A 26,709-nucleotide genomic window follows, 5' to 3' on the forward strand; every position below is an offset into this window, starting at 1 on the left:
GACAATTCATTCTTTATTTTTCATAGGCAATAAATAGATACCTTTTAAGTATATATCTGATACTCAAAACTAAAAACACAATCAAGAAATACTAGAAGCTTTTTCCTTTAAGTCAGGAATAAGACAAGTGTTTGCTCACTATCACACTATTATTTAATTTTGTACTAGAGGTACTAGCCAACACAACTAGAAAAAAGAACACAATTGAAACAAATCAAGCAAAAAGAGGTAAAGCTACCACTATTTGCAGGGGATTTGTTTTATTCCTTGAAATCCTAAGAGAAATGAATGGAAACCACTACAATCAATAAGAGAATATGGTCGGATGGGAGGCTATGTAAAATTAATCTACAGAAATCAATAGTTTTGTTTATACAAGCAAATCAGTTAGGTAATAAAATATAAAAAAATACATCATTTACAATAAAAAAGGTAAAATAACTAAAAGTAAGCTTAACAGGATACTGTTAAGCAAGGCCTACATAATTTTTCAAACGTTCATAAGTGAACCAAAAAAAAAAAAAAGAGAGAGAGAGAGAGAGAGCAAGAGAGAGAGGAAGAGATTGGGGCACCTGTGTGGTTGAGTTGGTTAAGCATCTGCCTTCGGCTCAGGTCATGATCCCAGTGTCCTGGGGTCAAGTCCCACATCGAGCTCCTTGCTCAGCAGGGAGCCTGCTTCTCCCTCTGCCTGCTACTCCCTTCCTTCTGCTCTCTCTCCCTCTGACAAATAAATAAATAAAATCTTAAAAAGAGAGAGAGAGAGAAAGTACAAGACTTGAGTAGATTAAAAGACATACCATGTCCTTAGACAAGGAGACTGCCTTATGTCAATATCCCTCAACTTACAACTGTTAATTTGTAAATATTATTGCAATAAAAATATAAAAAGAAATTTTTATCTATTCAAGGTGATTTTAACTTTCACATGGATAAATAAACAAGAATAACCAAGCAATTTCGATAAAGAAAATAAATGAGGAAGAGCTACATCATGTATTTAAATGCACATAAAATCTTCAATAATTAAAACATTGTAATTGTAGAATATGACTAATCAGACTGACATATGGCACAGAATTGAAAAGCCTGAAAAACATCGAAATACATACAGAAATTTTAAGATAAAGGTAACATCTCAAATACATAGGGGAAAGATGGACCAGCTGATAAGTGTTTTTACTAACAAATATTTTGAAATTTTTATTCATTTGAGAGAGAGAGAATGAGTCGGGGGGGGGGCTCAGAAGGAGAGTGAGGGGCACAAGCAGCCTCCCTGCTATCAGGGAGCCTGATGTGGGGCTCAATTTCAAGAGCCTAAGATCATGACCCGAGTTTAAGTCAGACACTCAACCAACTGAGCCACCCAGGTGCTCTGATAACAAATATTTTGTATATAGACTTTGCATCTATGGTAGAATAAATTCCATCTGCATAAGCCTTAAATATGAAAATTTAAAACATAAAAAAAAATGGGATATGAAGAAAGTCTTGCTAACTATGACTCAAAATCTAGAAGCCATGAAACAAATGGTTGATAATCTCAACTACATGAAAATCAGAACCTTCCTCGTGAAAGAAAGCAAACAAATTTTGGAAACCACCCAAAGCAGGGACACCTGGGTGGCTCAGTGGGTTAGGCGCCCGGCTCTTGTTCTTTGCTCAGGTCTTGGTCTCGAGGTCTTGAGTTCAAGCCCTGTGTTGGGCTCCATGCTGTGGCACCTTCTAAAACAGAACAAAACAAAACAAACAAAAAACCATCCTAAGCAAAGTCAATAAGTAAATGACAAAGTGAGACATATGCGTCACTCATACCACAGGGCCTTTGCTTCCCCCACAGAGCTGCTGCACACGCATAAGTCAAAGACCAAAAAACCAAGAGGAAAATGGACATGGATATGAACAGTTTGCAGGAAATACGCTTGGTTCCTAAACATATGAAAATGGGCTGTACGTCAATCATAACAAGAACTCTACATCCTAAAACCATACTGATTTAAAAATAACATCAGAAATGGCAAAAATCCAAAAGCTTGAAAACAAATTTGGTTGGGGAGCTCTGGAGACACAGGCGCGCTCTCTCCTCGGGCGGTTACCAGGAACAGACTTTGGCATAGCCCCTGCAGAGGGCAATTTGGCAACATCTGTCCACATTAGAGATGCATTTACCTTTGCCTCAGCCACTTTACTTCTAGGAATTGACCTTCTGCATACACATAATCACACACTACGTGAGTTGCAAAGTTATCCATGGCAGCTGTGTTTGAAAGCAAAAGATTGCGAACAACTTAAATGTCCTTATGCAGGAGACTGTTTAGGCAACTTTTGCATAGTAAGCATCAGTGAAGGAGAAACATGACATGCTTTATGTACCATGATGGGAAGATCTCCGAGACACAGTTAACTGAAAAGAACAAGGTACAGAACAGCAAGTAAGAGTAGGAAGTGGGAGAAGAATATATAGTCAATTTGCTTGTATGGGCAATAAAGAAAGGAAGGGAGGAAGTGAGGAGGGGAAGAAGGGAGAGAGAGAGAGAAGGAAGGAAGAAAGGAAGAAAGAAATATTTATCTAGAGATAAATAAATTAATAACAGTGGCTACCTTTTGAGGGGAGGGATGAAAAATGAGCTGATGAGGAAAGGTGTTTTGCACTAGGTAATTTTTTTTTTAAGATTTTATTTATTCATTTGACAGAGATCACAAGTATGCAGAGAGGCAGGCAGAGAGAGAGGAGGAAGCAGGCTCCCTGTCCAGCAGAGAGCCCGATGCGGGGCTCGATCCCGGGACAATGGGATCATGACCTGAGCCGAAAGCAGAGGCCTTAACCCACTGAGCCACCCAGGTGCCCCTGCACTAGGTAATGTTTTATAACGGTTGGTTTTTTGAATCATATGCTCTAGTACTTACTCACACCGTGAAATCAGTAACTGTTTGGCTGGGAGAAGGACGCGCAGAACAATGCTCCCTCTGCCTCCCTCCCTTGTCCCCAGAGCAACCTGGCTCCCACGGGGCTGAGCTGAGGGACAAGCATGTGGCTGTTGTGGTTTCACAGAGCCTGGGTGGGTCTAGCTGAGGCCCGGAAGGGTTTAGGACGTGCTCAGGCCTGTCCAGGGAGGTCAAGGGTGCTTCTCGAGCTGGAAGCCCTGGGCTGGGAGACTGCGGTGAGGAGTCCCATGATTTCAGAATGGAGACTTGGCCCCCACGAGACGAGGAGGTGCTTGGGGGCTTCTGAGGGCGGACCACTGCTGCATTCTAGCGTTGCTAAGAGCCAGCCCTGGGCCAGCCGGCCAACTCTGCAAAAGGCAATGAGTGGCACAGCATTGTGCCGTTTTCTGAATGAGCTTCTGCCAACTTCTCTATCCCTGATCACCCTCCTTGCCTGGCGAGATGCCTCAGACAGGGTTACAAGAGCAAAGGAGACTCAGCAACGTGGAAAGGAGGCTGGCCTGTTAGAGGAAGCCACTTCCCCGCCAGCACTGACCCCAGGACCCTGGTGGACTGGCCCAGTGAGGGAGTGAGGCCGAGGCCCAGACACCTGACTGCTTACGCGATTTCTCCAGGGGAAACATTCCATTCAGCAATCGGCGTGGTCATTTCCTTCTTCACGAGACCTTCACGAGGCCACCCGCAGTAGCCCCAGTGGTGGTCTGGCAAGGCCGGCCTGTCCGCCTCGGGGTGGCTGCCAGCAGCTGCCAGCCACCCCAACCCAAGAGGAGACAGGTGAGCCACAGGGCTCTCCCTGCTTGTCAACGTCAGGCACGCCCTTGGTTCACAAGCACCTGCTATGAGCCCCCGCAGTCCCGGGCTACCTCTGGGGTTCCTTCCCAAAGCTCCTGGTCTCTTCGCCCCTTCAGGGCCCATCTGCACAATTCAGCAAGTGTTAGCAACTGCTTTGTGTTGGTCACGAATTGCTTTTGCAGCTCCAGACCGTGCGTAGCCCCTATCAGAGCAAGGGTCTGTGTCATCCTTCCTCGTGTTCTCTGGAGCTCCGCCTCCCTGCACAGGCTCGAACGCACAGGGAGGCTTCCAGTGAATGCTCACTGGTTGCCCACCAGTCTCCAAGCTAGTGATGGAGTTACATACAGTACAGTCAGCGAAGCCCCAAGGGGGAATCTTCAGCACCGCTGTCCGCTGGCTGTCCCAAGGCTCACCTCGTCCCCATCACCCACTCCCCCTCCAGGGACAGCGCCTGCCTTCGGTTTCCTCCAGTTGGGAGGGCCACAGTCCCACCTCAGGTCCATTGTACTGGCCGGCTCCCCCACCCCCACCCCTGGAAGGTTCTTTCCCCAGAAATCCATAGGGCTCAGCCCCTCACCTCTTGGGTCTCTGCTCAAAGATGGCCTTTTCAATGAGCCCTTCCCTATTCACCCTATTCACTAATACCTCCCTGGGGTGCCTGGGTGGCTCAGTGGGTTAAGCATCTGACTCTGGATTTTGGGTCGGGTCATCATCGCAGGGTCACAAGAGAGAGCCCAGCCATGGGACTCTGAGCTCAGAGGGGGTGTCTGCTTAAGATTCTCTCTCCCTCTCCCTGTGCTCCTCCCAGCCCTCCCCCCAATGTGCATGTACGCACTCTTTCTCAAAAAAGAAAGAAGAAGAAAAGAAAAGAAAATCATCCCCCTACCTTCCAAGTCCCTATTCCCCTTTCCTGCTAGCCACTGATCATCACCTCGAATATTCTATAGCTCTATCTGTTTTATGTCCTGTGTTTCCCACAACAACATGTTTCCCAAGAGCAGAGATTGCTGTTTTTGTTCACTGCTGTCTCGCCAGGCATACAAGAATGTCTGGAACATATTAGGTGCTCAGTTAATATGTGCTGAAAACATTAATATATGCACCAATCCATTAATTCAGCCATGACTCTTTGTCAGTTAACCTACTGAGAAGATGCAGTTTATATATTGTTTGCATATGTGGGCAAAAATACTTCCATATATTTCCTTACAAGCAGTTTCATACCATTTCATTTCATTTTAGTTTCAGGAACTGTTATAATCCTGATTTTGCAGAGGTGAAAACTAAGACACAGAAAAGTTAGATTTTCCAGAGCCTTTAGAGGGTCCCCAGCAAAATTGGAGCATCTCCCTGGGCTTGGCTTGGTTCAGCCACTTCAGGCTTTTGGAATGAGGATGGCCCCTTCTTTCTGTATCATGGTGCTTGCCGAAGATTCATAGTCTCCTTTAAGAAGAAAAACCTGTATTTTCCCTTTTCCTTCTTCTTTCTTCCTCCCAGATAGCTCCTGGTCCATCGTCCCCCTCCTCCCTCCCACTTCACGAAGAAGCCATTGTGATTGCCTGCGGGCAGAACCAGCTCTGGGGCAAGGTTGCCTTCTCATTTTTGGACTCTGTTCCCTAGGTTCTTTCACATTGCAAGGAGCAGGCACAGGCCCGGATCCCCCTGAATAACGTGGATTTCTTGCAATAATTCACCTGGAGTTAAGAAAGATAGGAATCTCTAACACAGCCCAGCTTCATGGAAACGCAGCCGCCTCCCTCCAGGGCTGGAACACAGGCTCCCCAGCGCCTCCCCCTTCTCGTCTGGCTCGCTCCTCTCCTATCTGCGATCTGCACCCACCCCCCTCCTCCGCACTGGCCGACTGAGCAAAATGTCCCTTCTTCGTGGCCCTGGACATTTCTGCGCGTCTCTGGATTATGGCACTGATCCATTGCACGGGGTTTGGACTGCTCTCCATCTCCCTCCTCACCTTCCTAATCCACCTTTGCTAACTCCCAATCTTTTGCTCTCTAGGACCCACCGGCCACTTCTAAAAGGTCTCCGCAGTCCTTGGATGAATAGATCTAGAAAGATGCCCGATTCATTCATTCTCCCTACACGTACTCAGCTGCAAAGCCCAACGGAGGAACCTGGGGGACAATTCCAGACCGGACTTACAGCTGGCTTGGGCAAGAGGGGGGCTGAGGACGGTGCGTTCTGTGTGTGTTTCTCTCTCTCTCTCTCTCTCTCTCTCTCACACACACACACACACACACACACACACACACAAGCAGGCGCGCGTGCGCGCGCGGGACCTTAGTTACATCTCCCCCCCCCCCCCCCCATGGTACAGGCATCACCAGCTTTTCTTGCGTAAAACAACAATAACAACAACAACAACAAAACAAAACCAGCTTCTCGAACGGTGACTCGGAAAAAGCGCCTGGAAGCCGAGAGCAACGGCTTGGGGACCGGCCAGGGGACCCGCGGGCCGGCTCGGGGACCGGCTCCGGGACCGCGGCGGAATGCGGAGCGCGCGACACCGCCAGGGGCCGCCGCGGCCGCCGGCGCATGGAATTTTCCACCGGCCGGCCGAGCTTGCACAATCGCGTCTCATTGGCCGAGCGGGGGTGTCTGTCCCGCGTGGGGACGGAGATTAGATTAGCCAGGGAGCCCTCCTCAGTGGGCTTGGCAGGGTTCTGATTAATCAGGTCAGCGGGGCCAGGGACGGGAGGCCGGGGAGGGTGGGAGCCAGGAGGAGCCCGAGCCTGTTATCAAAGCCAGCTCAGCTGAAGCCTTTGAATGTCACCTTTCTGCACAGAAAATGCGCCAGTGAGCCGGGAACGGTCAGGGGGAGACATGAGAATTTGCCTCTTTATAGTAGAATTCCCCTGGAAACCGCAGGAAAATAAGATTCCCAAAGCTAAATCCTCCTGTTTTCCCCATCCTCCCTGCCCCCCTCCTCACGCCCCTTTAAAGTCTTTCTTCCAGACCCTGGTATTTAACCCTTTGCGCTTGCAATAGCCCACCCCCGGGGTCAATCAAGAAATGCAGACAGTTAAAGACAATTAGAAACAGAGAGAGCAGGACCTATTAGGTCTGTTGGAGAATCAGCATGAACTCCCTACGCAGGAATTAAAATACGCAGCAAGACGTGAGAGAACATCACTGTGTTCAAATAGATATGTTGGCTTAATGCAATGTATGTGTGAGCCAGTCATGTTGATTTATGATTAAAAATACTACCCTTGTTTTGTTTGCTTCTGAAGCTTCTGGCATTAGGAAGCTCCTTTCTGGAACTTACTGTTAAATCTGCCACAAAGCCGAGGATATTTGGTGAGTGAATGAATGATGTCCCCCACAGCCTGCAGGTCCGTCCTTAGAAGGACAGCAGTGTGAGCTCCTGGGTCCTAGTGCTGGTTCTGTCATTTCTCGTCACATGACCTTGGGCAACTCCTTTCTCTCAAACTCTTGATTCCTTACTTTTAAATTAGGTATGGATTTGGGATGCCTCAGTGGGTTAAACGTCTGCCTTCAGCTCAAGTTACGATCCCAGAGGCGTGGGATCAAGTCCCACATGGGGTTCTCTGCTCAGGGAACATGTTTCTCCTTTTTCTGCGTGCTGCTCCTCTTGCTTGTGTTTTTGCTCAATCTCTCTGATAAATAATTTTTTTTTAAATGCCACGAATAGTTTCCTCAAGAAGTTAAATAACAAAATGACTGTGAGATCCTGCTATCCCTACTCCCACGTACACATGGAAGAGAACTGAAAACAGGTACTCAAAACAGATACTCCTACACAACTGTCCTAGCAGGCCTATTCACAAGAGCCCAATGGCACAACCCAGGAGTCCATCAGCAGATGAACCCACATAAACAAAGGTGGGTACAGGTACCATGGACTGCTGCTCAGCCATAAAAAGGAAGGAAGTCCCGACACACCCTGCAGCATGGGTGAACCCCGAAAATGTGATGCTAAGGGAAAGAAGACACAGAAGGCCACACGTCCTGTGACTGCATTTATGGGACGTGTCCAGTAGAGGTGACTCTAGAGACACAGGAAGTGGCTGGTATTTGCCCAGAGTTGGGGTATCACTTGCTTCAATGAGCCTGTGCTTTCTTTTAGGGGTGATGAAAATGTTTTGGAAAGGAGAGGCGGTGGTTACATAACACCAAACATACTGAAATGTTCTCTCCCAAGTGGCTAATTTTACGTTGTATGAGTTTCACTCTAATTAAAAAAAAATTTAATGGGACTAATAATAAAGTTACCCGACTGAGGATTAAATGTGACATCGATGCGGAAATGACTGAGCAAGTGAAACATCTTATTCTTTGATTCTGTGTTATTCCTCGGGCCACGTAGTGGTGAGAACTGGGGGCTTCGTGAGGTTGACCCAAAGCCCAGCACGTGGGAGCTCCCCAGGGTCTGTCCCAAAGGCAGAAGGTCCTTGAGGGATGGCTAAAACTACCCGAAATGCTGAATGGAAGGGTTGGAATTTTTAAAAAATTTTGATGCAGGCTCCTCAGAGGACCCACGCCCAGCACTGGTGCTGGGACTTGCCACACAGACTGGGGAGCCAGGAGGTCTGGGCTGCTGGCAACTCTGTCTTCCTTCTACCTGGGACCTCAGGCTCAAGGCTCTTGCCAGGAGTCATTGTCTGATCTCAGCAGCTGGGTTTATGAAGCACCTACTATACTGGGCTACTCTCAGAATTAAGCAAAGTCACTCATGTGCTAGAAACCAAGTCCAAGCTCAACAAATGTTAGCTGGTGTCATTAAGCCAAAGGTAAATGACGAATGACAAGTGGGGTGGGGGCTCCTGGGTGGCTCCATGAAGCCTCTGCTTTCAGCTCAGGGCAGGATCTCGGGGTCCTTGGATGGAGCCCTGCATGGGGCTCCCTGCTCAGCGGGGAGTCTGCTTCTCCCTCTCCCTCTGTGTGTGTCCTCTCTCTCTCCCAAGCAAATATATAAAATCTTTAGAAAACAACCCTGGGTGGTTTGGGCTCTGCTGGGGGCAGGCAAGTTGAGGAAGACAAGGGGCCAGTTTGAACACTGCAAACAAAAAGGGAGGCACCTTGAAGTTGTTCTTGCCATGGCTTTAAGCAAGGTGCATTACCGCAGGGTGGGGATCGGGGCAGCTGGGAGACAGAGAGCAATGAGGAGAAGGGACAGAACTTCAAAGGGGATGTTCTGAAAATAAAGGAAAGCAAATGTGTCAGATGAGGGAGTGGCTCAGACAGGGAATGACACAAATTTGGGAGTCTCCACAGGGCATGGGATGAGCCTTCTTTTGTTGTTGCAGTGAAAGGGGAACTGAAATTTTGTCCCCTGCAACAGGGCACTTGGAAAGTCCAGCTCTCAAAGCAGAATCCACTGCGCCTGGGGACTCCCTCAGAGGAAAACTGCTAATGAACTAAAGTCAGTGGAGACCCACCGCGCAGGCACCCTTGAACCCCTCGTCTTGTTCCCACCTGAGTTGAAAGCCCCATTATAAGAGGAAGCTTTCTGCAAATCATCCTGGAGCCAACTGTCTTTAGCAGCAAAACGGAGGGCTACACGGTGCCGCATTTAATGGGAACAAGGATGGTTTATGGTTTCCCACGGCGACTTGACTCACCTGTAATAACCAGCTTTGCAATGGTCCCCCTTTCCATGCTGGAACTGGAGCCCCCCATTCCCTAGCCACATGCCAGTGTTAATGCCGGGGTACCCCCAAGTGAAGCACCAGCCTCTGGGACACTCCCTGTATTGTCAGCTGTGTCCCCAAAGCCTTGTTCCCACTGGCTGCAGGGCAGGGAGCCCAGTGAATGGGCATTCTAGAAAGAGCGGGTCACCACACTCAGAAGTGTGGGATGTTTGGACTTTGTTGGAAAGCAGTGTCTTCAGATCTATATAATCAAAGATAGAGATGGAGATAACAAGGGTACCAGACCAATACCTTTTACATCCTAAACGTACACAATGTTATATGTGAATTAAATCCCCCCAAAGCTGCAAAAAGATACAGACACACCGTGTTAACTATTATTAATAGTATATAGATATTGAGATTTTGTGAAAAATTGAATATAAAAAAGGAGAAGTGTCTTCTACTAGAAATAGCCTGAAACCACAATTCTACATGATTTTTATGCTTATGGTCTATCTCCCTTTCCCACTACCTGCCTCCCTCCCCTCCCAGTGCCCGCCTCCACCCCTTCAAAAACTGACACAGGGAAAATACTTTGCCTTGGATGGCAAGAAATTCACAAAAAACATCCTAAGCAATTATGTTAAGTGTATTCGGTGACTAGAGTCATAACTGATTTCAAGAGCTTCTTCACTTTTTAAATACAAGTATCACGTTTCTTGTAGAAATTTTAAAAACACAAGGAAAAAAATTAGAACACTCAGGCACCCCAATCTTGCCATTCAGATATGACTATAGAAATTTTCCATTCTGGGGCGCCTGGGTGGCTCAGTCGTTAAGTGTTGTTAAGTGTCTGTCTTCGGCCCAGGTGCTGCCATGGAGCCTCAAGCAGGGCTCAGCGGTGAGTCACCTTGTCCCTCTCACTCTGCCCCTCCCACACTCCTGTTCCCTGGCTCTCAGTCTCTCTCTCATATGAATAAAATCCTAAAAAAATTTTTTTAATTTCTATTTACATTGCTTTAATAATACCCATGTGTACAGATGTATACGCACATGCACACGCATGTCCACATGCACGCACACGGAACCAGCTCAAGCTGATGAGCATGGGGGGCCCCAGTGAGCTCATTGGAGAGAACTGGGAAGTCCATGCTAAATGCATGGGGGCGTAGGGTCAGGCAGAAGACGAGGAGGTCCGCATGACTGCTGACACGGCCTCTGGTTCCCTGCCTGCTCCTGAGCCAGGGCTCAGCCCCCTGGGACAGCCCAGGTTCATCTTCCTCATCCTTTGCAGAAAACAGCATGGGACCCAGACAGATGTTTGCAGCAAAGTGGGCGGGGTGGACATCTGGGGCAGACGTCCCCCGGGCACCAGCAGCAAAAGCAGGGCTAGTAGGACTGTCCCCACACACCTCTACAGGTGATGGAAACCAGGGGGCCAGAGGGAGACTATGGGCTGATTATGGTCCTAAAAGGAGAGAAACACCCCCGAAGGCTCCTCGGAGATAGCTGGGAGGACCGTGGAGGCAGGTGCTGCCTCGTGGAGACAGGACCACCAGCTAGGGGATTTCGAGTAATTATGATTAAAGTGACTTCATTCTTTCCCCAAACCAGTGAAGCCTGGGAAAATGAGTGATCGATATATCACTGTATGTATGTGTATGTATGTGTGTGTGTACATATATATGTATATATATATATCTTTTATCTTAATATAAAATTGGATTATACCATAATTTGATTAGTAAACGGTTTTCTTTGCTAAACAAGATCTCATGAGTATATTTTTCATGTGGGTAAAGAGATAACTATAATCAGTTTCAAACTGTGCTCTAGAGTTTTATCAAATTCTAGAGACTACAGAGGATGCTTCAATATCCCCCCAGCGGGGAGAGGGGGGGGAAGGTGAAGGTTCCTACACTCAGCACACGGACGATGGTCTACTTTTAACAGTTTTGGGTTTTTTTAAAAGATTTTATTTATTTATTTGACAGTGAGAGGGAGATCACAAGTAGGCAGAGGCAGGCAGAGAGAGGCGGGGAAGCAGGCTCCCCGCTGAGCAAAGAGCCCGATGTGGGCTCGATGCGGGGCACGATCCCAGGCCCCTGAGATCATGACCTGAGCCGAAGGCAGAGGCTTTAACCCACTGAGCTATCCAGGCACCCCTATTTTTTAATTTTTAATTTTACTCTTTTACTCTTTTTTTTTTGAGAGAATCTGCATTTCTAAGAAGCTCTCCAAATGATGCAGGTGCTTGCCTCCACAGACCTCCTTTGATAGTGAGCCGCCCCAGCTGCCCTACCAGAGCAACTCCTTGTAAGACAGAATATGTGGGGCGCCTGGGTGGCTCATTGGGTTAAGTGTCTGCCTTCAGCTCAGGCCATGATCCCAAGGTCCTGGGAGCGAGTCCTGCCTCAAGCTCCCTGCCCAATGGGGAGCCTCCTACTCTCTCTCCCTCTGCCTGCCACTCCCCCTGCTTGTGCTCTCTTGCTCTGTCAAATAAAATCTTTAAAAACAAAACAAAAAAAAGACAGCACACACCTGGGTCAGTGAGTGAGAACGGCTCTCTCTTCCCCAAGAGGACCTCTGCACAGAGAGCTGGGTCAGACCAGCAACCACCCCGAGTGAGGATTTGGTCCCGGAGCCACATCTCCCATCCATATGCTCTCGCTGGGGGAATAACTTCGTTCTGCTCAGTTCAACCAGGGCTTTTGAGGGAGCTAAGCGGCTCCTGCAAAAAAATGAGAGCGGCTTTACCCAGGTTAAAGTCGGGGGTCGGGAAGGGAAAAGATAGGAAAGTCAAGCATGTCTGCAGCTCTTGTCCAAACAAGAGACCAAGAGCCTGGGGAGGCCCGAGAGCCCCTGGGAGAGGTGGCAGGTATTTGGGCAGGATCAATGGCTGAAGTACTAATTCGTCTTTGGCTCCCTTATTCCCCACCCACACCAATTTCCAACCGGCAGCCAAGCTTCACATTCACACTTCCTTGCCTTAGGGATCGGAGCCAGCTGTAAGGATTCCTGCTTTTGTAAATGCTAAATCCCTGCAGGAGATTATGCCAAGGGCCTGGAAGGTGGGAGCAGAAGGGAAAAGAAAGGGAGGCAGTAAGAGCCCCGAGAAGTGCCCAGAGAAGTGCCCCCAGGCACCCCTACCCAGTTCCCCATAGGCAGCAGAGTCTAAGGGCTGGGCGCCCAGGCAGTGGGAGGGAGGGCGGGCAGAAGGGGGACTGCCTTCTGGGGTTGGGGGATTGCCTCTGTGGATACTCCTTATCTTAAAGCCGACTTTGTCTGATCTTAAGGTCACCACGCCAGCTTTTTAGGCTTTGACGTGGCACAGTACATCTTGTCCGATCCTTTTCCTTTTAGCCTGATTATGCCCTTATATTTAAAGTATGTCTCCTGTAAGCCTTTTTGTCATCACTGGAGAGGGCTGGGGGCCTACCAGCAACAAGGGGGATAGGCTTTATGGGGCTTAGAAAGTCTCCACGGGTCATAAGAAAAAAGGTTTCTAACGCTACTAATAGAAATTAAGCACCTTTTTAAACAATGGGAAACCAGAATGTGGGCGAGCGCAGTTCCACAGACGAGAAGTCGAGGTCATGGGACTGCAGCTCCTGTGGTTACTGGATACCCCGCACACCCGGCCATGTGACCAGGGTGAGGGCCTCTGTGTGTGTGTGTGTGTGTGTGTGTGTGTTCTCCTGCCTGGTGCACTTGGCCTGTGAAGCGTCTGTTTCCCTATCAACAGGGCTCACAACAGTGAAACCGACCCCCTCCAGGACCATGAGTACACTGGGCTGCCCTTAGCTCATACCTACCAACGGGGCAGCACCGGCCACAGAGCCAGACGACCCCGAAATCCCTGAAAACAAGGCCAAGAGACAGCTTTCCTTCCTCTAGTTCACAGGTCCAGCCCCGGCTTTCCCTAGAAGGACCCGCTTGAGATTTCTGTGAAATGTTGGCCATGCCCAGGCTCCACCCCCGCGTGATTCTACAACCTTGACCTGGGGTCGGGGAGGCATCTGTTATTATTGTTATATTATTATTTTGGAGTGGGGAGATTTCAACTTGAATCAATATTTGTAAAGGCTACCTTAAGTAAATCTAACACGCGATCAGATCCTTTGGCAGGCTGGAAATACTTCGGGGGGTGGGGGGGAGCCGGGTAGAAAGCCACCAGCCAGGTAGAAAGCCACCAGCGTCATACAGGCAGGTCTGTGTTATTCTGTGGTAATACCAATGACACTGCGCTGGCTGGCCGCTAAGGATGGCTCTGCTGAGATGGAATGTGACCAGGCAGTGCCAGGACCCATCAAACGCACCCGTCCCACGGGGGAGCAGCATCTGATATGGGGGCCCCCCAGCGGGGGGAGGATCACGGCTACAAAACGTGGAACAGGAGCCCTGCCTGCTCCTCAGCAAATAATTAGGCCTGAACCGTAGCATTACTTGATATCTCTATGTCCAAGGTCAGTATGAATGAATAGAGCTCTTTGCTTGGTTTCGTCCCTCAAAGCAAGTGTTTCAGCCATCTCCCTTTTCCTCCTCAATTCAGAGTAGGTTGTGCAGCACCTCTGAGCGGCTCTGAAAACAAGCCTGTGTGGGTATAATGGAAATAAAGCCATTTCCATGAGAAATGGCTTTTCTAGTTTAACCCCCACTCAAAAGAGCTTACTCAACCGGAGAGAAAAAAAAAAAAGCAGTGCTTTTCAAAGTATGAAAAACTACCCATTATCCATCAGAGAGAAGCCAGTAGAAATCAGGCAGGAGCTTTTGGCTTCAGGAAGAACGAGTGAATTTGAGGCTCATTTTTTTAAATGGAAAACTTCTTTTTTTTTTTTTTTTTCTCCGTTGCCTGCTCACAGCAACTCGTGCACAGTGTGAAGCCCAAACCAGATCTTTTGAAAATCATATTGTTCTAGGGCTGGGGGGCTGAGAGAGACAGCGAAGGTTTTAAGCTACAGGATAAGAATGTTTTCCCCCCTTGGCCAGACTGAATCCCATTCACTTACCGCCGTCCAAGGATCCCATGCCTGTCCCCACTGTCCCCGGGTGGCAACTGGCTAGATTTCATTAATGAAAACCAAAGCTCCCTGCTGGCAAGCACCAAGTCCCACCTGCTGCCCCATCTTCGCAGGATCAGTTCCGGCCTTGCCTTCCTAGCAGTCCTTCTCTGCCCCTGGCTTCTCAGCTCCTGCAGAAACAGAGGGAGGTGTGCAGGGGTGGGGGTGGGGTGTGCGCCCCAAGGGGTTGCTGACGCCCAGCACAGGACTTCTCTCTGCTGCTTGGACATAGCAGTAGAAGGCCACAGCTGCCCCCGCCTGAGCTTCTGACCACTTGGCAAGAGCAGGCGAAGATGCAAGTGGATAGAAGCGTTCCTTCACCAACCGCCCTTGGCTTTCAGGAGACCGTCAGGACAGCGTTTCCTGGCTCCGCTGTTGCCCTGGACTGCCACCGGTGGATACTGTCAAAGCAAGAGACAGGGGGTGGGGGGGGGGTAGAGAACGGGATTTCTTCTTAACCCCGAGGCTGAGGTGGGTTGAGCCAGGAGAAGGCCTTGCAAAGTAAACACCCAGGATAGGTGTCAGTAGTCTCGACCCACAGAATGGCCTTGGCGTTTCCATGAGCTAACAAGCCCTTGCTTGCACACAAATTCCACCAGCCAGCTATCCCTGTGGCGTGCTCAGCACCCAATTGTTCGAGGTAATTCTACCCTCGAGGATCCATTCCCTGTTTCCAGGTGGGAACTTGCAAGGCTGATTCCTTCCTCACCGCACAGTTTTCTGTAGCTGGCATTTACAAGGCGGAATTTGAAAAACAAACAAAACAGCAGCGGCCTCTCTGTCACCTGATCCTCAGGCAGATTTGCCTTCGAGAAGGTCAGGAGATCAATGACTCTGGAAGTAACCTAACGACGCCATCTGTGGCTGCTTTACCAAAGACTTGGGAAAGAGGACAGAGTGAGGAATGGGCGCCCCTGGATTCTGCTCTTAGTCCTGATGTCCGGAGTCTATGCAGGTCCAGGTGAGTGGAGAAAATGAGCATGTTCTAGGTTTTCCCTCATCTAGCAAGCAGCGATGATCCTTCACCTTCACAGGACTGCCTAGCAGATTAAGTAAGAAATGGTTGTATCAGGGTTCTCCAGGGAAGAAGAACCCATAGGATAAATGGAGATAGAGACAGACAGACAGACAGAGACAGGGGCATTATAAGGAACTTGCTCATGCCATTGTGTAAGCTGGCAGATCCCAAGATCTTCAGGGTAAGGAGGCCAGAGAGATCCTCAAGGGAGCCAGGGGTATATTCCCAGTCCAGCTCTGAAGGCCTGAGGTTCAGGACAGTCAGCCGTGAAGTTCTAACCCAAGGCCAGGAGGCTCCACACCCCAGAAGAGCTGACATTTCGGTTCAAGCCCAAGCAGGGAAAGCCAGTGTCCCAGATCAATGGGACAGGCAAGAGAAGCATCCCTTACTCAAGGGAGAGTCCGTCTTTTTGTTCTATCCAGGCCTTCAACTGATCGGATGAGGTCCCCACACCCACACACTGCGGTGGGGGGGGGGGGGGGACCTGCTTTACCCAGTCTACCAAAACGTAAGTGTTATTAAGTGTTATTCTCCTCCCCAAACACTCTCCACGAAAACACTCGGAATAACGTTGGACCAAATATCTGGGCAGACAAGTTGATACATAAAATGAACCATCACGGCAGAGTAGGAGGCAACAGCATGTACTGGAAAGAACACCATTTCTGGATCTCAGCAGCCCAAAGTCAAGGCGCTGCTGTCACTGACCAGTCGGGTCATGTGTAGGTTACTCTGTCTCTCTGGGGCTGCCTCAGTGGCCTTTTCGGGGAGATGAAGATAACAAAAGTCAGCATATGTATATGTGACATACAGGCACCAAAGCCTTAGTTGTTTCAAATGCGAAAAGTACTTTTTTAAGGTTCAGTGTGTCCTTTGCATTAAAGGCACATTGTTATTTAAGGTAAAAGAGGCACCAGACATGGAAAATAGAGGTGTGAATACAGAAAGAAAAACAATGGACCAGGAACAACACTGACCCATCAGCGTGTCCTTACTCTTCGATTAGAGTAGACCAGGAGCTCAGGGGTTTGGAGATGCATAATGACTACCCGCCTGTGGGGTTCCTCTCCTTTAAGGAAACTTCTTCTCTATTTCCCCAGGAGGTCTGTGGGCCCGTATTTACCTTGGAACCTAATGGTGCGGCGGCTGTGGTCTTTGCAGAGTATGGACCTGTTTCACATTATACACATGAGGTCGTGAAACCTAATATATTTGGGGCCTGATACCATCATCCACCATAAAAGCCAAATATTTTCCCATCTAGAAGTCAAGTTGGAAAAAACTCCCTCGCAGTAGGTTGGGGTTTTAAAGACACGGTTATGGCTGCAAAGATGGTCTGCTCGTCCAGATAAGACCGGAGCCAACCTGACACCTCATTGCAGCCTGGCCCTCTTCCAAGGCTCTGTTATGCATGTGGGTGGTGTTAACAGCGTCCTTCTGGTAGCTGAGTAGACCAAGAGAGCAGCCTAATGGTTAGAGTAAACCTAGCTGGGACAGCAAGAAATGTGGTGGCTGGACTGGCCAGATAAGACTGCGGGGGGCCAGCAGGATGGTGCTTCCTGAGTGTGAGATATTTGGGGTTTGGCAAACCCAAAGAAGCTGGTTGCCAAGCCCCATTGCCCCTCGTTCCCTTGGTGTATTTCAAAGGAAATTAAATCCACATGTTTCTGATTTGCTGACACTTAAAGCTCATCCAGAGGTGGTTTTGCAAGAGTGGTTTGGACACAAGAAGGCTAAAGAAACTTTAAGGATTATTGTTATTTTTCATTTTGAAATGCAGACCTGTACGCTTACATAATGAATGCCATGCCTACAAAACCAGAGCCCAGTGTTGCCTGACCAAAACTTTTTGTCCTGGGGCCCACCAGAGACAGATAATTAAAGTCAACTCGAGAAGACAAACATCCAACCTAGAAATCCATCTTGCAAATGGCACTGTTAATGGCCCCTTCTGATTGGGTAGCACCTAAGAACCCCCAAACCTAGAGTTCAAAGCCCTCTGCACAGTATGGGTTGAGTCTACTGATTTCAATATTCCCTCAGACTCTAGCCAAGGAGATAGAAACCTAAATCCAAGATGGCATCATCTCGGTGGGTCCCAATAACCAAGGCCCGAGGATGTGGGGCATTGGCACCTCCAAGGCAAGAGGGCATCACAAAGGTTTTCTGTAGAATGTTCTGAAATGTCTTGCCAGGTCCCTAAATGAAACCTAGACAAGGAGAAACCCAAATTCTGCTTCAGGGAAATAGAATCACATTAGACACTTAGAAAGAATCAGTGCTTCTGGACAGAATATGTGATCTCTCCGAGTCTAGTCACATGAAAACTACTAGCCAGAAAGCTCAGGGACCAATGGTTTCCCTTCTTCTGAACCAAGGATAAACATTTTCGGTTTCTCCTATCCCCTCCATAGCCACTGCATATAGCTTTACCTCAAGACTCACCTCAGAGGAATTCTCAAGACAGAAGAGGTGGCTTTGTTTTCTCTGGCTGCTCCCACCTGTTTTCCCAGCCCTGGGCCATCAACTGCTTGATTGGCAGCTTGCTTGTTAGTCTCCACCACTTGTATCCCCCAGCCCCTAGCGCAGGGTCTGGGACATGATGTGTCTTTAAACTTCTCATCAATGAGGTGATGAGGGCTGAGAGGAAGACCTGCGACTTCACCTGGAACTCGGCCCTCTCCAGTTTCTCTCTCTGCTCCTGCAGTTTCTCTGGGTTTCTCTAGGTACACTTCAGCGTACACTTCCGGCTCTCTCTTGCCCTACACACTCCACACATGCTTCTTATTTCTTTTTTCTTTCCCACAAATCCCTTATTTCTTTTCATCCAGGTAACCCTTGCTTATCAGGTCAGCTTAGAAGTCCCTTTCTCTAGGAGATGTTTTCTTTCCAGCCCCAGGATGTGCCTCCCTCCCTTCTCTGCATAGTCGATACACATTTATATCTAACTAATTAAATACAAGGTCATGTGCACTGCCTCCCTTCCACCAAACTGCTGCTCCTGGACACCAGGAACCATGTCTGTCTCCCTCATCCCACCCCCAGCACTGGCACTGAGAAGTCAGTGTCGGTTCACTGACTGATGACTTCTCACACCAGCCTTGTACTGGTCTTTGCCACCAACAGAGCTCATTTCTGTGAACTGTACAAACTAAGAGCAATGAGAGTGTTTTCAGACAACTGGAAACCAGCACACATTTGAATGAGTTTGCTAGGGGGCCCCTAACAAACATTACCAACGGGCGGCTTCAAGAACAGAAACGTTCTGGTTCGAAGTTCTAGAAGTGGGAGTCTTGAGATCAAGGAGTTCACAGGGTTGGCTCCTTCTGAGGGCTGTGAGGTGGGGTCTACTCCGGGCCTCTCTTTTAGCTTTTCCTGGTTTGCCGGTGATCTTCGGCACCCCTGGGCTTGGGGAAGCACCGTCACATGGCATTCTCCCTATGTGCGTGTGTGCCTCTCTGTCCAAATATCCCAAGATCCCTTTTTCTAAGCACACCAGTCCTATTGGATCAGAGGTCCCCCTGATAATCTCATTTTAACTTAATCATCTGCAAACACCCAAATTTCCAAATGTTCACTTTCATAGGTATCGAGGGTTAGGACTTTGATACCTTTTGGGAGAACGCAGTTCAGCCTATAACACCACTCTTCTGGTAAAGAAAAAAAAAGTAGCTTAAAATTGGCATTAAAATACAGCAGCCATTTGATTTATTGTCCATGCAGGGACATTTTATTTTGAGAATGAAAGGGGGCCCTATTAATAATTTTTCAGGGACAACGGGCGTAAACCAGCCCCATCCCAGGCAGACAGTGTCTGATGGTGGCCTCCCTCTGGGGCTAGGCTCACTGCCCAGGCTTTCCCATGCAAGGATGCATCGTACCTGCACTTCAAATCCCTCTGTGTTTGTGTTCCCAGCAAGTTCAGTCTGTTTTATACACAGTCACGGTGAGACCGAGGGATTAGCTGTATTCCGGTGACAGTTAATTCACTGTTTCCAGTCACCAAATGCAAGCCCAATCTCAGCAATTAATTTGACCAGATCAAATCAGGCCCTCTTACACCTGTTCCCCTGTTTTAATTAGGCTCTAATCTCCCCAGGGGAATTTGAGGCACCGAGCACCATTACCTAAGCCTTAGATTAGGAAGGCAGTGTCAGATACCCCATGTCGCCATAAAGCACAGGTACCATCCCTGAAACAGGTCCCGCCCTTCGGTCTCAAAATTTGCCTTGACAACTGTGATCCCCCCAGCACGGTTGGGGGAACGATCCCTTTTTTTTGTTACAGACTTCCTTTCATCTCTTCCCAAGGGAAGGCAAGGTTCCCAGTGGTGCTTCTTTCTGAGGTAATTGTTGGACAGGAGTCAGCCAGTTAAGACTGCCCATCTAATTAACAGAGTCTGTTATGATTTATCAGGATAATGAGATGAGGAACAAAGACATCGATTTTTTTTCCCCCTTCCTGATATTTTGGCCTCTTTTCTTCCTTTTGGAAAATGACCCAACGTTAATGAGAAAGGAGTTGCTTATTGTTGGGGTGCAAACAGAGAGATAAATGACATCGGTAATTAAGTCTCAAGCCCTCTTTGGTATACAGAGTCATTTGTCAGGCAATATTATTCAATTAATTAATTCCATTAGGGCTACCACATTTCTCTGACTCCAGTCATTCAACCATCAGTGATGATAATTCATATGATACATAAATAGAATGGGTAGTAAATGCATCCTGAGTCCAGGAAGAAAGGATTTTAGCTAACCCAGGAAGCCTAGCTAGAAGCATTTGATTTGAAAACACGTAAAAGGATCATAGTTAGCCATGTACCTCTTCCCAATGCATACCGGACGAATGCTCTGGGCATTCCTTACTTTGAATGCCTGGGAGGAGGAAAGGGGACGTCAGCGTGGTCCAGATCACCTTCTGACACCAAATCAGTGGACACTGTCAAGGCCTCTGGTCAGCTGTCCATCTGTTGTCAGAGAAGGGACAAGGGACAGGAAATGTGATTGTCTCAAGGCAATACAATGAGAGAGAAGGTTCTCGAATCATGCGGTCGGGTGTTTTTTTCATATAAAACTAATCATTCATGGATATTTATCAAAATGAAAAGTGGTTTACCGACACTGGGCGGTCAGTTTTTGTCTGCTTTCTGTCCTCTTTTGTCAAGGGGAGAATCCTGACCCATCCGTCTCTCACTGCTCACTCCTCAGGGTAATTCTGTCTCTGTGGATGATCGAGTTAACAGAAAACATCACATTCTCTTCAGTCCCCTTACTCTTTCCACTCTCCTCAACTCTTGCCGACGTTCTCAGAATTCTTTACAGCCTCCTAGTGTGAAACTTGCCTTCAAAGGGGGGGGGGGCAGTCCAGAACCACATTTAAGAAGCTAGAACTAAAGGAATTAGTATCATGACATTCTAAAGAGAAAGGCCAGCAACTCCTTCAGTCTTGACAAATCCCCTTTTATACCTTGTCGTCTGCCTGCAAATCCACCTTTCCTTAACCCCCCAATGTGAGCCAAAATAAAATACTATCTCTGTGTTTCATTTATCACTTTCTTCTGCTTTGAGTGGTTGCTAATACTACGGGAGCATTGTGATCTGCTCTTTTTCATTGTGACACAGCAGTATTTCAGCTAGATTCAGGATTAAATATGCCCTGTGTGCTGGCGTGGGAACCTTTCTACCATTCCTAGGAAAACAGCTCACATTCCAAACAGCTGACTTCCAAAGTCCAGAATATGATCTGCTTATAAGCTGGGTAGCTGCCTACACAGTTCTAGCCTCTTTTCTCCTCCTGACTAATCAAGGCGTCTTTTGTTTCCTGAGCTCATTCTCTGGGAAGGAGTGTGAAATCCACACTGAAGGCCCCCCAAAGCCCACAAACCCCGGTGAGAAAGAAAAAGCCCAGGGAGGTGGTTTTCAAACTTAAGCCAGCAACAGAATCACCTGGAAGGCTCTCAGAACAGACTGTGGGAGATCTGGGAAAGGACCTAGAATTGGAAGTTCTACCTCCACCCCCGACCCTGCCCCTAGTGGAAAATTTCCCTTCAGAAAAAGATGGCCTTGTCCAGGGATCACATTTTGAGAACTGGCCTAGACACTATAGGTACAAAAAGGCTACGGGGTAGGGGGGTAAGTAGATTTCACAATCCTGAGCATCCAGCCAATAACCTGGCTGAGGCAAAGGCCACCCTTTCCTAGGAGGGATCAGGACAAAAGCCTTCCCTGGGTCTCCTCCACCTTTCCCTGTAGGCAGAGACCATGCCCTAGAGTCAGGCCACCAATTTCCTTGGAAGAAGCCAGCATCACTTGCAGTTTTAGAATTAGATCCAGAAATAGTGCAGAAGACTCCCAAGATTGGGGGATCTCTGAAAGTTGGTGAAAACATTTTGTTTCGTTTTGTTCTGTTTCCCTTGGATGTCATACATACTCACAAGTGTTGTACAGGCTTGACAAGGCTTGGGGATCTTCCACTGTTCTTCATGGTAGACTCAGACACCCACCAACCTGTTAGAGCAGAATGGGGACCTGACAATTCTCATTTGACATGCCGTGAGTCCAACAGACATCCGGCCCAGTGTTTCCCAAGCTTCTCTTTGAACGCCACTCACAGAGATATACAACCCACCCAATCCCTGCACAATCCATATTCATATCTTAACTCTAGCACATTATTCTAATGTCTAGCCCGGGTTCCTCACAGAAAGCAGAGCTGGGGACAAAAGCTTTTGTACAGGAAGCTTATTTTGGAGAGTGATCCCAGCAAACTGGAGTCAAGACAGGAGGGAGTGAAGCAAAGAAGGAAGGAGAGAAGGTGGCCATGTGGTCCATCTCGTCTCCTGTGAGGACCCTTCTAAGAAGCTGTGTAGAAGGCACATTGGAATTTTCAGCCTGAGGAAAGAAAAAGGAAAGCATTATCCCATTGACTTCCATTCTCTTTTGGAAGGTGGTCTTATGGGGTGTTGACTCCCTTACAACTTGTACATTGTACAGGCATGTTCAGGAGACCAGGAGACAGTCCCTGAGGAGCCCAAGGCTGAAAGAGAGACATATGGTGAAGCTGAAACAAGGCATGGTCTGGGTCCACCTGCCAGCAATGGCTGGCATCTAAGGTGGGCCAGGAGGTGAGAGACACGCACAGATGTCCAATACAGTGTATTATGAAAAGAAGAGACTGGGAGTAAAAGATATTTTCTATCTTCTGCACATACATTGTAAATTTCACGTTGGTATAATCTTTAATATTCAACATATTTTAAAATTTAATTGAATGTGAGGATTAACACAGAATTTCTGGAGTGTGCATCTAAAACCCATAAACTTTACAAGGTGCCCACATGGCCTATTTCTAGAAAATTCTACCACTTTTTTTTTTTTTTTTTTTTTTTAGATTTTATTTATTCATTTGGCAGAGAGAGGGGGTAGGGCACACAAGCAGGAGGAGTGGCAAGCAGAGGGAGAAGCAGGCTCTCTGTTGAGCAAAGAGCCTGATATAGTACCCAACCCCAGAACTCTGGGATTATGACCTGAGCCAAAGGCAGATGCTTAATCAACAGAGCCACCTAGGCGTCCCAAATTCTACCATTTCTGTGCCCAAAAGTCACTAGGAAACAATGACAAGACAATAAATTTCATGGTGACAACTGCAAGGCCACCAGATATGAGTAGGAAGTCAATAAAAGAATTATTTTGTATTAGCTGTTTGGTGCTTACATTAAAACACAGGTTGAAATTAATTAGGAAAATCGCCTTCATGACCTCGTGTCTGAAATTCCAATATTTTGTGCTTAGAAAATCAACTTAGGGCTAGTTGTAATCACTTCTATGCAATCGTTGGTTCTTTATCAATGAAAACCAAAAGTAGACATAATTGTCACTGTCTTTTCTTTCTGTAATATTTAGTTTCTGAAGTCCAGGGGCATCTTCAGAGGGATAGATTTTGATGAGAAAAAGATCATTTTCAGATAAAGAAGATTAGCATCAGGTAATTTACTGCACTAACAACATGAATTTCAGCATCTGTGTTGCTAACACTTCTAGTCTCTAACAATGGATCCACTCAAGATATGCACCAAAGAACATATGGCTAAGAATAAGGGCCACTTGAAACTGTATGACAGGTTAGAAGCTTTGGGGGTTCGCCTCAGTTAAAGTGACTGAGGCCAACTCTACGAGCATGCTCAGTTCGGCCACCATCCCTGCCACGCATGGGTACATGATACCCACTCAGGGGTTCTGGAATCATTCTGGGATGAGAGATAGAAACATTTAAATGCTTTCTAAAAAGAACTTCCTATCATTGAAATGTTGAAAAACATGCTAAAGTACAGAAACAAGAATAATAAGCCTTCAAATACTTCTCCAGCTCAGTTATCATGGCCAAACTTAAATTCGTTAAAAAAAAAACAAAATAAAAATTTTTTTAAATCAAAACACGCATCAGTTTTGCTCTTAAAGGCAAGAAACCTGGGAAGATTTTCATGACCCCCTGAGGTTTGTGACCTGCCGGTTCTTTGGTTCACTGACCTTGTTCAATCCTCTCTTTATACAAGGGAATGCTATGCTTCTCCCATTCTCTCTGGCTCTCTCTCATGCTTGCAGCAAATTAAGTGAACTCTGTCTATCATTTCAGCAACAGTGACATACAATCCCAGTGTTAAAGGACGGAATTTTCCAGTGTAAGAAGCAGCAGAAAACGAACAGAGGATACGTTGCCATGAGCAAAGGCTCCTCAACACAGTATCTCCAACTGTGCTACAAAGCAGCCCAGCGTTTGGATGAAAAGTGGGGGGAAAAAAATCTGACAATGGAGTGATTGTTCTCCCTCCACAAGCAATGCTACTATTTCTAACCCCTCGATGGGCTGTGCTGGCACCAGACGCACATCGTCTAGGTCTTCCTCCCAGTGGCGGGCAAGCCTAAAGGCAAGGGGAAAAGTCCCGTTGTTTTCCAAGAGACTAAGAGCCACACACCAGGGCTGCAGCCACCAGAATCTTTCTTCACGGAGCAAGGGCAGGAAGATCAGAGCAGTCACTCACCTTGTCTCATTTGTTCACGAAGAACCCAAAGCCAGCGGCGTAGATCGGCTTCTTGCTTTTTGTCCAACTACTTGCCTACTACTCTAGAAAAACAACCAAGGTCTGCCAAGAATCTGCAATCTCCTAAATCTTAAAATAATGACTAGCCTATCCAGAGTTTCCATCCAAGGCATTGTTGGTTCCTATACAAGAAAACCCTCTGGGGTGAGAGTCAGGAGGCCAAGAAAGGCATGTGGTTATTTTTGCCACACTTTGGAAAGAATGGGAAGTCTATTTTTGACACCAGCTGTTCAGCTTTCAAATAACTTCGACCCATAAAACACATCTCATTTAAAAACTGATTATCAATCTTACTTAACTTTATGCCTTTTCGGTTTTGTACTATTTCAGGTGCGTGCACACACGCACACGTGAGCGTGCCCAACCACACACGTTCTCATACCTACATTCTATTTCCTGGCCATGTGTGAGCTAAATAAAGTTTTGACATAGGTTCAAGAGTCAAGGCCCCCATTTTCATATGACAACCTCCATCTTTAAAAAAAATAATAATAATAAACAACAGTGACCAAGTAGAGAGTTCGTGGCTTGGTTCAGAGGACAGTGCTTCTAAGACTGACCACAGTGTTCAGAGCAATGAGCCATTAAAGAAGGAACTAATCGTTTAAGAGATAGAGGAGGGATATGGAATGGAGAGGGGCAAGGGGCAAGAAAAGGAATCACACAGTAGTTGTTGACTGTTGCCGCAGATGGGCGAGTCATTACCGGTCAACCCTGAGCTGAAGGCAGAGATGGGACACGATGTTCCCTGAGGGCTCGTGAACCCTAATAAGGACGGCAATGTCACTGAGCCCCAACCACGGCATTTGCTCACAGAAGCGGAAATGGCTTCTCCACGCGGGGGCCCCTTTCTTGAAGGAAAAGCCAAGAATACACGTTCCATTGGTTTAAAGAGAAAAATGTATGTATTTCATATAGTCATGAAAGCGTTTGCAGTCCAGAGTTGAGCCAGTCTTTTAGTTACATAACAGAGCCACGCCGTGTGACCAAAATGATTCCTAACATGAAAGCATGACGTTGTTTTTGCTCTTACCTCATTTCAAAGGCAAAGAAAATTGCTGTTCTTTGAAGCCTGTGGTTCGTATTGTTCATCTAAAGTGAAAAAAAATTACAAACAGAAGGCAGCTTCCCCTGCCTTCCTCACCTCCGCATCATCAGACGCCCACTCCTGGCAACTCCTGGAGTACTTTGTGGACGGTCCCTGTCTTCCTCCAGCCTCTGAGACAGGCGCCCCTCCTCCTCGGGGCCACCTGGCCCCCCACTGCAGCGCCCCCCCACCCCCAGGACGTGACCTAGGAGCTTAATCAGTGCTGTTCACCGACTGAATGCATTTGGGGATTATAAGATTTTACTCCTATCTATCAAATTAACCTCTTTTTATGCAAATAGAAGAGATGGAAGTGGAAGAAAATAAGTCACAGTTTTAAGGTTAGCATCAAACTTTACTCCATACGGCGAGAGTAATGCAAATATTAAACCAAAAGGAAACCGAGCTGAAACGCTGCAGGGAAACCAAGTGTGCCAGGGGGGCTGGGACTGCCCGTCTCTGGACTGCCATTCCCACACCCAGGAAACCCCTCCGTCCGGGGCAAACCTTGGCAGGCGATCACCCTGCAGGCCCTCAGTGACTCTCAGAGACTGAAATCGAAATGTCCACTCAGTTGGAAATCAGCAAGATTGGAGAGGACTTAGCATAAATGTTTGACACACCCTGACCCTCCTCTCTGTGAGGCTCTATCTCAGCCCCATCGACTTCTTTCACTGCACTCAAAACCACGTGATTACTTCTCTGGTTATTTATTGATCCTGTGTTCTCCCTACTCAGTGTGAGTGAGTTCCACGTGGTCAGGGAAATCATCGAGCTGGCTTCCCACCGTAGGTCTAGAACATTCCCCGGCAAACAGAGGACGTTCAAGAAACACGTCTTAGGTGCAGAACTCTCTCCCAGATCATGGAATCTGACAGAATCATTGTATTCTACCAATTCCAAGATGCAGTTTTTCACAACGTAAACAGCTCTAGAATCCAGATTTATCCCAGTCAGCCGTGCCTCAGCCGTTGGTCTAAGTGGTGGGGGTTATGACAACACTGCCTTTGCCTGTCTGTGTAGCCACTTGGCTTCTCACACAGTCCCCACTTCGGTTGTGAGGCATGTGCATCTGTTAGTTCAACCCGAGAGCTTAA

General features: G+C 47.5%; 1 long non-coding RNA gene across 5 annotated transcripts; it reads right to left on the minus strand.

Annotated features, from left to right (window-relative positions):
• Positions 1–3: 3 nt before the first annotated feature.
• Positions 4–25,288, minus strand: LOC309860742. Of its 5 annotated transcripts, none has more exons than XR_014309566.1 (6): positions 24,466–25,288; positions 21,862–21,934; positions 20,544–20,648; positions 14,679–20,394; positions 14,462–14,538; positions 4–1,722 (listed from the first exon to the last, which is right to left on the minus strand). It is a non-coding gene; the product is annotated as an uncharacterized lncRNA (long non-coding RNA). The 5 variants fall into 5 exon arrangements; XR_014309567.1 differs by lacking the exon at positions 4–1,722 and adding an exon at positions 11,429–12,078; XR_014309568.1 differs by lacking the exon at positions 4–1,722 and having other exon boundaries at positions 11,429–14,538; positions 14,679–14,808; positions 20,294–20,394; positions 24,466–24,980.
• Positions 25,289–26,709: the final 1,421 nt, after the last annotated feature.

Source organism: Mustela nivalis (assembly GCF_964662115.1).
Source record: "Mustela nivalis genome assembly, chromosome: 1".
In the NCBI taxonomy this organism is placed as follows: Eukaryota; Metazoa; Chordata; class Mammalia; order Carnivora; family Mustelidae; genus Mustela; species Mustela nivalis.